Source organism: Triplophysa dalaica, chromosome 13 (assembly GCF_015846415.1).
Source record: "Triplophysa dalaica isolate WHDGS20190420 chromosome 13, ASM1584641v1, whole genome shotgun sequence".
Classification (NCBI taxonomy): Eukaryota; Metazoa; Chordata; class Actinopteri; order Cypriniformes; family Nemacheilidae; genus Triplophysa; species Triplophysa dalaica.
The window spans coordinates 17,735,819-17,750,176 of NC_079554.1; the positions used below are offsets into that span (position 1 = coordinate 17,735,819).

The 14,358-nt window shown below is 38.9% G+C and overlaps 2 protein-coding genes across 2 annotated transcripts in view; one reads left to right on the top strand and one right to left on the bottom strand.

The window, feature by feature from the left end:
- Nucleotides 1-14,358, top strand: part of aig1 (androgen-induced 1 (H. sapiens)) — a 30,219-nt gene that overhangs the window by 10,397 nt on the left and 5,464 nt on the right. The gene's annotated exons all lie outside the window — the stretch shown is intronic.
- adat2 (adenosine deaminase tRNA specific 2) overlaps nucleotides 1-14,358 on the bottom strand; it is a 25,178-nt gene continuing 10,820 nt past the window's right edge. Inside the window, exon 7 of the mRNA XM_056764226.1 lies at nucleotides 1-646. The gene's annotated coding sequence lies outside the window, so the exon portion shown is untranslated. The remainder of the gene's footprint in view (nucleotides 647-14,358) is intronic.

Genomic DNA, 14,358 nt, shown 5'->3' on the forward strand with positions numbered 1-14,358 from the left:
GTATGAAACTGAATTGTCAGAGCAATAGTACATTAGCACATGAGGAATGTTCGGAACATAACATTGCAGGTTACTTTTCGTAATTATCATCACATGCAATATAAATGACGTCAAACTAACATTTCCTGCAACATCATACCCTACAGCTAAACTTACAGTATAAATCAAAGCTTACCAATGAGAATTGGGATACGGAAGGGAGACTTATTATGTACATTTATTTTAAAAATATTATTGCATCTTTATATTATTGCATCTTTAAATAATTACACTGATCACATCCCGCCTCATATTTTCCTAACAGCATGTGTTTTGCTTTGGTCAGTTCAGTCTCAATTTAGTTGATCAAACCAGTTTTTCGCTGTGGAGGTTGTCCTCAGACAATGTTTTTGTCCAGTCCTTGTGATTCGAGTCGAGTGCGTTTCTGAATTGACCCAAGGGAGAGGAGTACCTTACAGCTGAGAACAATTTGAGATAGGCAGAAAGTTCCCGATCAGCCCGTCTGCTATGCGACGGCCTTAGGAGGGTTACTCCACTGTAAATATTTTGAAGCATTCCATGGTACCACAATTGTTTGTTTACCCGTGCTTCCATAGCAATGGTCTTCTGTTCACAGGCTGCTTTGTGAAGTGACTAAGACCAGTTTCTGGAGAAACAAGGAAGTACAATCAGTCAGGAGTCAAATCTCAACCGAGAAGTATTTACGTTTGCCTATCAAGTGAAGCCCTCACGGCAGGGCATTTATCCTTCAGTGTGATGAACTGGAAAAAGGAAGAAGAACAATGGAAGGAGAAAATAGTGCAAAGCAACAAGACAGGTTTACAGTTTTGCTATTGTGTGGCATTAAGGCCGCAAAGAAAATCCAAACTTTCCAGATCTACGTAGACACATGGCTTTTTCCTCCACAGAATATGAGTGCAGACAGGAAGGTACATGAAAAGAGTTTTTCTGACGGAGAAAGGACAGTTTCTTGTTTTGAAGCTGTCAAAGTCGTTGATGTATATTTGGAAAGCCTATAAGGACTTTTAATAGGGCAATAACAATCAGAACAAGCCACTTCAACAGCAAAAGGCCCGTTCTCCACTTTCACAGCATCATCGAGAGGCAGGTTACTTGCGTCAAAGTATCTGTGACAACAATCCTATCTCCACCGTGCAATTATTTCACTGTAGAGAGAGGCCTGTCAGAGAAGCCTTGCGTTCCTCTAATGCTGATGGCGGCAGACCCCCGCTGAGAAGCCCCCACGTTCAAAGCACCTCGCTTGAAACGCATACCACAAATAAACATCTTAAACCTCCTTAGAGAGCCCTGTTCAAAAGACCGGGCTTGAAACAACTGGTGCTCGACTCAAAATTGCGGTATGTAAAGAAACAGAGAGGCAGAACTCGAGGATGAAGATATTTCAGGAGCGGACGAATTGCTTGAGCTTTCAGCGTTTAACTTTCCTCATATTTAATTCAGCAGGCAGGTTCACGGCAGCTTTGAAAGATACAGGTCATTGTGCACGGGGGCTTTTATGACTGATTACCTGTGGTAAACAACCCCAAGTTCTCCATCGCCCTTTATTCAGGCTGCTAATTGTTCGGAGGAAACAAACACGATACACAGCAATTGCCTTTCCACTCCGTGACCTTGGAGGCACCTCTTTATACTAATTAATCATAAGTTCAATGTCATAAATATTTACTACCTACTTACGGTTTGATGAGCTCAACCTTCACGGATATTCCTGAGGCTGGTACACACTTCTTTGACAAACTAACATTGAAACATTATAAAGCCAAATGCTGGTTTGTTGGGGAAACAACTTTCACTATTCCAAAAGACTTTCATCTTTGCATGCCAGGGTATATATTTACAGATGGAGATGGTAAGGCAGAGAGAGTTTCACACACACATGCACGCCCTTACAAAAAATATGTTTATTCAAGTGTGAATCCTACTAAAAACAACAACAAGCATACATTCAATCCACTTTGTATGTACTTCTCAGAAATATACTTAAAATTATATATTGTACTTAAACTGGCATAAAAGTATATTTGCCTATACTTGTACTCAAGCTTAAAAGTATATAGTACAACTGTAAGTATACTTTGTGTCTTATAAACGTATGTGTTTATTTAGTTTTGTAACAATATATAACATAATACACACAATATATAAATAGTATAAGTTAACTTTAACAAAACCTACAAGTATACTAGCCTATTGGTTTACTGAGAGTATACTTTAAAGTGTACTTTCATAAACTATAAGATGTGACTACTAGTATTGAACTAGTTAACTATCTGTATACCTGTCGAGTTCACTTATAGTATAGTTTCAGTACAAACAAAAACAAAAGAAAACTAGTAGTGTACTTAAAGTTTACTACTGTTACACTTATTTTGCAGTACTTCAAAATACACTTTACAACTGAAAAGTGGGACGATTTGATCTTAAAAATAGTACACTTACACCTACACTACTAGTGCATTGATATTAGTATGCATACAACATAAATACTCTTAAAAACTTTACTTAAGTACAATCTACTTAGTAAAAAAAAACGTTTTTTAAGTGTATACAGTTTCATCATATATCACATAAAATAATGAATATCAAAAAATGTATTGTGTGCTGGCATTTTTGGCAGTTTTTGGTGAAGTCTGTAGCATCTATTACTCCATCCGATAAAATACATTCTCACACAAGCACCCAATTTAACCAAGCAGTCCAGCCTAAATATTAAAATCCAGTTCTTAAAACTCTTCTAGCTTCCCTTGGCCTGTAAAGAAAAACTCACACTGGGAGGAACTCGGCTATGCAGGCCCTATTTTAAATTGTCTCTCGACCTGTTTGTGGCAATTCTCTGCAATTCCTTCTGCTGGATTTGTGGGATGTTGTTTAGAGTAGAAAATAGCTCTGCCCACAGGCCAATTTGGAGAGCGGTCTGCTCAGAAAATTGTCTCGAACCGGGCGCTCCCGCTGCGAGTAACAGTATGTTGAGACTGTCAGGATAAGCATTTCACCATTTACAGTAACAAGAATGTATCGCCAGAGTGGGAGGGGGTATATCCGTGGGGCTAAAATTGATCAATGTCGCCGTCTATGGCGGCATTAAAGTGGTCCTGGCTTTTGAAGCTCTCCAGCGGTGTTTTCTCTGTAGCTAATAACATGCTTGGTTAGCCGCTGTCAGATGAACCTCAGAAGTGCCAGACAGAGTTGTGTCTGCCTAACCAATGGTACTACACAGACTGTCTTTGGGACACCAGGAGGATAACCAGATATGTTTGTATCTGTCAGACATTTTTTGAGCTCTGCTATTCTTTATATTAAACACTGTCTACACAGGATGTAAGCGCGATGCGTCAAAACTAAATGGCTTCGGTTATAAAAAAATGAAAGCTGTGTATGCTGTGTAAGTTTCCCTTCCTTTTCAAATTGATTTGTATTTTGGACAAACATAAATGCTTATTTTTATATATTTTATATAAAGAATTATTCAATATAATTACATATGTCCATGTTAGCAAACATTGTGAGATGATCTGTTACTTGTAAAGCTTCCAGTGTCAACAGACTCAAGCCACTTTAACTCAAATCTCTTTCCGTACAGACAATGAAAAAATCAACAGAGGCCGTCTCACAATGACAATTTAGGTTCCAGACCCTGACCCATAAGCCCATTTTTATTCGCATGAATTTGCCATTATTGTGAAGTAATTTAAGCTGTTGATGGACTGCTATCTGGTGGTTATTGCCAACCGTTACGGGTAACTCAAGTCCGCACTGTAAGTCTTCAGATTGCATTAAGATGCAAAAACATTTTAATGACATGTTTAAACAAGGCTCCCCTTCATTATGGCCATTGAGGTTTCCCTCCAACATGTTTTGTCCCGTGGCTTGCCATTCCTCGTATGCAACGAAGTAGAGTGAGGAAAAATAAATTATCATTTTTGTGGTCTTTTCTACGACGGACTGGGTTCACATTGCAGCACCGTCATCATCCTTTGACAATTCACTCGTTGACTCTGTCATGGGCCGTCATAGAATCCTTGCTTTGATCTTATGTTGAACTGACCACAGAACACAGAGAGCTCCAATATTTTTTCCAGAAAACATAATGGTTGTGCGGCTGTGGCTCTTTTTAAAAATATAGTGAGCTTCCTTTGTCTCTGGTTGTTAAATATCCTGTGTGTGAAATTAAGCGCCATCTAGGGGTAAGGTTGCTTATTGCAACCACCGGCTCACTCCATCCTTCCTCTTCCGCGTACTACGGTGGCTGACACAAGACTGAGATGTTGTCACGTTTTCGCTACTTTGCCAAAACAATATAACGTATTTACGAAATGAGCTCTGTAGAGCAGTTTGTTCGTTAAGGGCTACTTTAGAAACAACATCGCAAATTCCATGCAAGGTGTATGTAGATAGAAAAAGCCCTTCCTAAGGTAATAAAGACATAAGGCTTCATTATATAAGGTGACCCAAAAACATCTCTCACTTGACAAACTCAGGAAGGGTTTTGACTTGAGAAGTCAGTTCCTTTGAATATTTTTGGTTTGTGTTTCTAATAACTGGTAACATTTGACATTTCCTTAAAATTTGTAATCATAATTTCTCTTCCCTTTATTTGGTTTTGTTTTATGTTTCAATGTTATTCCCTGAGGGACACATTTTGGCCAAAACCAGACAATCTTTGCATCAGGAGGTTGCATATTATGCCTCAAAATCAGAGACGACGCTCCACAGAGGTTGATGCATTATTCAAGTGTGCATGTTAGAACATTTAAGCACTAAAAAAGCATTTAGCTTAATCTCTGTAAACTCCCCATATTGTGATTTAACTATGTACAGCATGCCGCATTACGAAGTGGCTGTTCTTGTTTTCTTTGTCCCTGTGCTGTGGTGTTAGCGTTGACATTTCACTTGGCAACCACAACACTTGCTAAAGCTCCAGATTGACAGGAGGGATTGCGTTTTTTATCTGGCAGGAGTCCATCCACTTACTTGGGACATAATGTACTAAAGTCTTATGCAATGACTGTTCACTGCAAGTAAACCTTAGTAGTGAAATCAAATGATGTTATTGAAACATGTTTTATCCAAGATTGCTATTTAAAAAAAAATGTTCTTTAAAATTTCTTTAAATTCGTGTATCTGATTACGACACTCTGGTTCTAATTCTTCACAGATTAAATTTAAGCGAGGCCAGTCGTGAGGATGAATTAACCTGCATTAAAGTGTTGAGGGACAAATTAATAGTAGATCAGCTTTCTGACATGTGAAAGGCCAAAGATCAGCTACCAAACCAACATGCTTTTTGGCACAAAGAAACTTGCAGCCCCATCATGCCAGTACTGTATCCACTGATGCCAGAGAAGATCCCTGCAGCTGTACTAGACTCACCCAGCCAAAAGTGTCTGTCATAACAAGAGATGATCTCCTCCAGAGAGTGCTAACAGAATTCAGGCCTCTGTTCATATGTAGAAACACAGCTGCCTCTTATCAAGAGAACAGAGAAAGAAACTAATTATACCCATGGAGCCTTTGTTTCACATTCAATTGGGATCTTGTGTCCACCTTAAAGGGATATTACACCCAAAAATGAAAACTCTTTCATCATTTACTCACCGTCATGTCATTCCAAACCTGTATGACCGCAGAACAACTACAACTGAAGATGTTGGTACCCAAACCTCATTGGACCCTGTTGTCTTCCACTATTATCACAAAACCACTGAGATATTTCTCAAAATATATGTTTGGGAGCTAAAAAGAAAAATATAGAGTGATATACAAGTTTGAATGTATGAGGGTGAATAAATCATGACAGAATTTTTATTTTTGCATGAACTCCTTTAAGTGTCTATGTGGAAAACTTTGTGATGATGATCTTTATGAACTCTGTTTGAGGCTCTCAGTATTAAATGAGCTCTGTGCCTTCTATTATCTCATATAAAACCTCCCGGGATAACCCAACACTCCTTCAATGCGGCTTGCTTTAAATGACGCCGACCACATCTTAAACGCTTTTACACCTGCTTAAAATCATTTAGTTCTGGGCCCCAAGTGTTGCGGCCAAATTTACTGTCAAGCGGTTTTAAGAGCGCTCTCTGTCTGCACTAGTTACGCTTAAAGACTTATGTATGCCAATGAGACTTGTAAATATAGCAGGTGAATTGAATGTTAACAGCAGATGTTTTGGAGACAGTGGTCATATTGTTCCTCATTTGTTTAAACCAGAATTTGCTGGTCCGAACTTATGATGTATTTTAAGGGGCAAAGTCGTTTGAGGAGGTTAAGCGGTTTTCCAATGTTTTGTGTACATATGAATTTTATATTTAATAGATGGTAAATATTTTGGTATTTCGCAAGAATTATTTTAAGAATCCTAGAGGCTACTAAGATAATGATGTTGATTTCGAATGCTACTGAAGTACCATAAACTTGAGCTATATTTGCCTAAAAACCTAAGTTTATTTTGCTGAGGCCATTGGTTGATATTTTGTTTGTTTTCAACATAAATTCACTTTTATATTTTCTTTCAGAAAAGACAAGTTAAGGAATTCGGTCTTTTTGCCTGTCAACTAAATATAACATAATTTAAGAAATTTTAGAAAAAGAGAAAACAAGAAAACATCTTACTGTATTTCTATGTCAGCCACCATACTGCTTCGAAAGGGAGGGGTACAGTGAGCCGTTGGTTGCAATTTTCAACCTCGCCGCTAGATGCCGCTAAATGTCATACACTGGACCTTTAACTTTGTTTAACATTAACAATAGAGAAAACTCTTCTCATCTAGCTTCAACTCTTCTCCTACTTGGTCACATAGCTTTGTATACTATGCTATTGGTCATTTAGCATTATTCGTGTTGCCATTTAAAACCATATACCTCCATGAAATAAGCTAAAAAGGAGCCTTTAAGCTCTAAAAATTACAATAACAGAAACTTCTGTTGGCAGTGAACTGTAATATTATTACATATTCAGCCATGCATGTGGCGTATCATTGGGACAAGCATGGGACGTTTCATCTGTCAGCAAATCTGATTCTTTGTGGTCTGAACGTGCCGCAAAGAAAACAGATTGGGTTGACACAGAATGAACTTAAAGTCTTAAACAACCGATTCAAAGAGAAAAACAACTATGTTCAATGATATTGATTCTCCACAGGGAATTAATCCTTCTCCAGTTTGAAGTGCTCTGTGTTCAGCTATTTCCTTTGGTTTTTCGCAAGTGCTGGGGAACGATTTTAAAGAGATCAACATTGCGGCTCCATTTTTCTGGACGCTAATATTTCAGTGCTGTGTACGATGTCTAGCTTGCGCCCGTGATTAAGATGCCATGTTGAGCCTGGAAAAGTTACCAGGTGAAGTTCTTCCACCCGAACCCCGTCATTAAACCGAGCGCATAGCTGGACCACTAGCTCATCCTTAACAACTGGGGAAATATTTACCCATCTCAATCCATTGAGGGTTTGCTTTCTTGCGTATTTCTCTGTTAAGTTTTAGTGAAGTTTCTCTCTCACTCAAAGTTCTTGCGTTTTTGACAGTAGGGCAACCAGTAACCCATGCTTTTAATTTGCACATAGAAACATCTGTGTTCACACCAGTTTTGATATAACAGGCTGCTGGTGAGGTGCGATCAACGAGCTTGTGAAATCTCACACAAAATGCAGTCATGATTATTACGCTGACCCTGTCTTGCGCAAATATGGCGAGCAAAAACCCAGCTGAAAATTTCATAGTTAAGAGAAGGCTCTTCAATCTTAAGAGATTTAATAAAATAGATGTGCTTCATTTACATAAACTTTGCCTTTTGTTTCCCCTTAAAGTGATAGTTCACCCCAAAATTCTTAATTTACTCACCCTCTTGTCATTTCAAATCTGTGTGACTTTCTTCTGTGGAACACAAAAAAAATATATTTTGAAGAAAGTTGGTAACCCAGCAGCACTGGCACCCATTCACATCTATTGTATGGACACAAAACCAATGGGAGTGAATGGGTGCCAGTTAACAACATTCTTCAAAATACCTTCATTTGTGTTCTTCTGCAGCAAGAACGACATACCGTTTTTAAATGATATAAAGGTGAGTAAATGATAACAGAATTTTTTTTGGGGGGTGAATTATCACTTTAAATTGCTTTTGAGGAGGACATCAACAAATGGGACAATTGTTGAAATACATTAACAGTATGGAGCAATAAAATGAATGTTTTGTAGCTTACATAATCCCTTTCTAGACAAATTTGATTACAAATGTTTGAGTATATGTCGACTTTAATAATACTGAAATTCCACTGCAGAGTTTAGACATTGCTGAGACCTCTCGTGAAACTTTAGTGGAGATATTTGTGAGATTTTTGGGTCTTTTTCTGTGGAGAAATATCCGCTGAGATGCACGCGTTTCAAGTTAAATCAAATAGGCTTTACAAGTCACTTGAATTCAAGTCCATTATATGGACTTAAATAGATCTTTGATTTTACTTTCCAATGAGCCAGGCGTCTGTGCAAACAGAAGCCAGTATATCTCTCTACCCGCTCTGTCATCACATCACAAGCGTTTGACACTCGAACGCTTTCAATTTGAAGTACGCGTGACCCTTTCGCTGTAACCGGAGGGTACCGATTCAATCTCTCCCTGAAGTGGGTGTGTTTGACAGGGCCTGCCCTGTTTAGAGTTCATAGTCCTCTGAGCCATTTTGTTGAAGGGGATTTTCCACAGACACTCCTGGAACGCTGGCCAAAACCACAAGACCATGAGAGCTACGCTGGCCCGGTGGTCAAGAGAAAAAGAGCTGCCATGTTAAATTAAGACTGGGTCCCACAAACTTGAGCTAAAATAAAACACGTCTGGGTCAAAAATGCACTGTCAGGCTAAATCTACCGAGACTTATCCAGCTGAGCGGGCATTTAAACAGGCTCTCCGAGTGGTGGTGGCTGTTTGAGATGCAGGGAGAGAAGAAATGCAGCCCGGGGGGTGTTAAGTGGGGACTTCACAGCTGCCAATGGCAGAAGAGGCAAGATGTCTGTTGACTGGGAGCCGTAGGGAGTATGTTACAACCGGCCTGGGAGGCTTAGGCAGGGAAACAGGACACCTGACCTTGGGAGCACTCTCTCTGTTACATTAAACTCTCAGTGAGCCTTCTATCAGGCGGCCCCGTACAGAGTTAGAATGCATATCTCCTGTTCAGATTCCATAGGGCTCTATGGCTTTGACAGGTCGAGGGGACCCGGTCTCTGATAAAGAGGCAGCGCAAACTAAACCAAGGTCCTTTACCTAAAGCGAGGACTAGTATCTTCCTATAGTCATGCAAGTATGTCATTTCTTTTGCTGACTTAACGGTTTGAGTACAATCAAATTGGCTTTACAAGTAACTTTATAATGAGATTAAAACTCTTGAAAAGAGATCGTTCAACCAAAATGAAATTTCTGTCATCATTTACTCGCCCTCTTGTCATCTCAAACCTGTAGGACTTTCTTTCTTCTGCAGAACACAACAGAAGATATTTTGAAGAAAGTTGGTAACCGAACAGCCGCGACACCCATTTACTTATTGCATGGACACAATGCAAGTGAATGGGTGCCGGATAACAAAGATTATTTATCCAAGTTATTCGATACGCAATAATTGTATACCTCCTTTAGGACATTGTGCATTTGATATATGTGTTATTTGAGAAACCTTAAGGAAACCGCTTATAAAAAGAGAAAACAGAGAACTCAGTTAACTCTCTAGTACCCTGAAAGACCAACCATTGAGCTATAACATTTCTCCTGCAATGTCTTCAGTTCAAGGTCAGAGTGGCAGAAAACAGCTAGATGCTAATTTGGCAGTAACCCAGGCTTTGACACCTTGACCACAAGGTGTTGTGTTAAATCAAAACTGAACACAGCTGTGACATCCTGCATGCTCTGACTGAGAACAAAAACAAAACTGTGGTGCGTAGCACGCTATAGGAACTAAAAGGTCAAGATATAAGTATGTCCAATGAGCATATTAAGCTAACTTAAGGCCCAAGAAATAATTTTATGCAATCTTTAAAGACATTTTATGATAATGAGTCGTGCAGAAAAAATATGAATCATGATTTGCCTTGGTATGCAACTTCAGAGCCCACACCAGTCTCTGCACAAGTAATCACAGCCACAAGTCTCTCAGGATCAGTCTGGAGTGCTTAAAAGTCATTGGAGAGGAGCACGAGGGCTTTTGAAAATGGGGCATTAATGATTAGCCCTGACTGCGATCCGAAAGTTGGAATGTGTGTGGGTGAGCATGCACCATTGAGAACACTTAAAAGTTACACACGTGCTGAAACATATCTCCACATCTCCAGAGGCATGCGTTCTTTGTTTTTTTACCTGCAGAGGTTTGGCATTATAGCAGTTAAACCATAATCACCATAATGAAGAGAATAACCACCTATTATCCCATTGCCAACTTCAACTCCCTGACAGTAGCTTGTGGGAACAAATGAAAAGGTATTTCATTTTCTCTTAGACTTGTCACAAACATGTTTTGTAAATATTTGAAGGAAGTGGATGAGGGAAAATCATTATGCTGAACCAGACAAAGACGAACACGTGTAGACCAGGGGTGGTTCTAAGGTGTGTGGATACCCGGGGCTTAGCCCAGAGACCTCCACATATGTGTTCGAATACAGTGGCGTAGCAAGTCAGGTCTGGGCCCATATGCAAAAACTTTTAGTGGGCCAGCTCCGTGTGTTCGCGGCAACTTTGCGCATTAGTGGACACATCTGTTGTTTACTCTGGTTTGTTATTTAAATGTAAACACGCATGCCAATCGCGCTCAAATAGTAATGGGAGACCTCAAGGGAGCGCAAACTCCTAAGAGCCAGAAAGAGGGAAAAAGTGTCGGCATCAATAGACTTTTTTGTTAGTTAGTGCGTCGATATATAGTGCCAGTACACTGCTGCCCGATTCGTGTTTGATTCCTGTCTCAAGCGCCTTTTGCCAGTCCCGCTCCCCTGTCTTCAAACAAAGCTTTCCTGTCTTTTCTCCACTGTCCTGTCAAATAAGGACAAAAAGCCCCTAAAATAAAACTTAAACAAAAAAGAAAGAGGGAAAAATCCGCAGCGGAAATCCCGCCTTCTTTTATTTGTTTGGCCACCTCAATTAGATTGATATTAGTGAGCTCATATGATATTGACCAGCTCATATAAAATAAATTTCATTCCGTTTCAAAACAGCAAGGTAAGCAATTAATGTTGTACATTATACAATAATAATAAGAGTGTAAATGATTATATGTATTCAAATAATTAAATAGATGACAACTAATTAGGACAATAAAGACCTCTCTACTACCTTTATCCTCACCATACACTTTCCTATTAAACACCTGTATGCCCTTTTGCCAAAAGACGATAAATGTAAACGGTCCCATTGATTCATACGCGGCATGGTAATAAACATTGGGGGCTATACTAAAAACTTTTGGGATTCAGCCCCCTTAGCCCACCCCTAGTGCCGCCACTGGTGTAGACACAGGAAGAATAGAGAACGTTTAGAGAAAGTTGCAACTTTACTGTAAAACAACATTTTATCCAACATAATGGACATTGTGAGTCTCATGCTAGCAGATATTCAATATTAAATATTGAACTGCCGGTTTGCACTGTGGAATGAATAAACAGGTGCATGGTTCACAATTCAAGCAGCTACAGCTACAATGTTTCTATTGTATTTGTCATCAATGTTATTTGATTGTCGTGGTATTAAGAGCTCAATCTTGTGCTCTGAAAATTCTGTCAGCAGTTACTCATCCTCATTTCCATCCAATTTGACAAGTAAAACACAAAAGGAAACATTTACAAGAACTTTGCTTATTTTCTTTAAAGTAAATAGGGGCTTGCAGTCCCTGTTGGTTTTCCACAGAAGAAAAAACATAATATGTGAACCTGTACCACGAAACCAGTCATAAGTAGTATGTGTATATTTGTCAAATCACATGACGTTCAACATGTTTTAAGACCTCCCGGCGTCTTTGGAACACAAATAAAGATATTTAAGGTGACATCCGAGAGATTTCCCGGCCTCCTAATAGACATCATGGTTATATTTGTTGTCAAGGCCCGGAAAAGTACTACAGACATTATTATTTACATTTTTAAGTTATAAGGTGATTTTAAAACTTGTCCAATATGAGCAATACTCTGTGTATGAGAGTTCATGTGTCAGAATTATATGATTGTATAACGTTTGATTATCAATAGGCATTTTTGTCAGTGAATCAATGTGAATTAAAACCGGTTACTAAAACATTGGTTACAGTTTGGTTTACTCACAAAATGACACATGCGGAACTTCAACAAACAAAATGCAAGGCTCATTGAAAATGGATGCTTTCCCACTGACTGTACTCACTTCTGACACCTGTCAAATATGATGATAAGCCTTCTAACCTCAGATCTGTTCAGACCTGCCTACGTGATCAGACATCCGAAAATTAACTCAAAAAAGACCTCAACAATGGCCGACATCTGATTTAAGCGAGTCAGCGCGTTAAAATCCAGGGAAAGCCCGGTGAAAACGGCCTGTTTGTTTAATCACGGAAATATGATTATGTGTTATGAGGGGGGTTGTTAGCAGCCAAATTATCCATGGAGTGGCATGTTTAAAGCAGATTAAAATGTCAGCATGTCATGTTTTTTCCGGAAGGCTTCCATCAGATGCCTTTACCACCGCAGTTATGAGGTCAAATGAGGCAAGAACAGCCGGGCTGGGAGGCTTGTGATTGCCTTTATGTAAGATGAGCGCCATCTGGTGAATAGTGGTGGAAGTGAGCATGCATGTCCCATAATCAGTGCCTTCAGTTGCCATCCTGGGGTTGGGCATTTGGATATGTGAGGTGGGTCAGTATGAGAAGCAATAAAAATGTATTTAGAAGTTTGACAGGAAAACTATTATACCGTGGTAAACATTACCAAAAATTACTTTGAGTCATTTTGTTTAAAAAGCGGTGGGAAGATATTAATAAAATTGGACTAGTGGTTTCTTACGGGTTGACATGTGAGGCAACTATAGCTACGACCCTGCCCAAAATAGCTAGCTAGTGTTAAAGAAATAATTAAGTAAAAATGTAAATTCTTACATTATTTGCTTACCCTCATGTCATTCCAACCCTGTTTGAATTTCTCTCTTCTACGGAACACAAAATAATATATTTTGAAGACTGTTGGTAACCAAACAACACTTGACCTGACTGATTTCCATTGTATGTACACAAAAACATGTGAACACATTTCTCAAAATATCTTCTTTTGTGTTTCACAGAATTCGATTCAGAATTTATGTGTTGAATGTTCGCTTCGCAAAATGTCAAATTTTTGGAATCCCCAACTGGAATTGAAAAATGCATTATTTATCATTGTCTCTGAATATTAAGCTGCCGAGGGCATATTAAAACTTCAGAAATCACAGACTTCAGCTTTAAAGCCGTGATTATTTTCTCAAACAAAAGACACATGATATCATTAAAATAAAATCAGTTTCAGTCTCATAAAAAGTATTTCCCAGTTTAAATAACCATAAACCAACTTTACGATCTAACTCTGGAAGTGTTTGTATTGGCTTGGGTAGTGATGGTAATAGTTGTAATGATGATAGCTCAGTCATACGCTCACTTCAATCATTAAACAGCAGAAGACGCCTCAGAAATATCATTTAGAGCCCTGCTGAGTCCGCCCAAACTTGGCTCGCCTCTATCTTTTCAGCAGCCTGAAACTGTGTCAAAATTTTTGACAAACACCCAGATTCAATCCACACCCAGCTTCCATCTCACATGTTGTTAAATAAATAATTTGCTTTGGGTTGTGTAACCATTCTATTCTTGGTGGAAACGCAGGTGGTCGGAAGAGTAGAGAGAAACAAGTTATTTTTGATGGCAGTTCATATATCCAGTAATACCATGAAGCATAACAAAAAGCAAGCAAGCCAGTATGTAGTGTAACTGGTTCTAATCTATCCTGATCAGGACTCAAAGCAGCGATCGGCCCAGAACTGGACTCGGGCACTCTCACAAAAAGCTAGTACTTAAAAAGATGGTTGTTGGTTAAAGGGATAGTTCACTTAAAAAATAAAAAATGCTGTGATCATTTAGTCACCCTAAAGTTATATCAAACCTGTATAAGTGTATGTTGAACACAATTTTATTTTTTTGAAGAATGTGGAAGAATTGTTTGGTAAAAAAACATTCCTTCATGTGTTCAGTGGAACCTTAAAATCTATACAGGTTTGGAACAACTTGAGGTTGAGTCAATGACAAAATTTTGAACAAAGACATGCTACACATGGTCTCATACAATGTGTATTATTGAATATTGAGATGTTAGAATAAGTTTGTATAC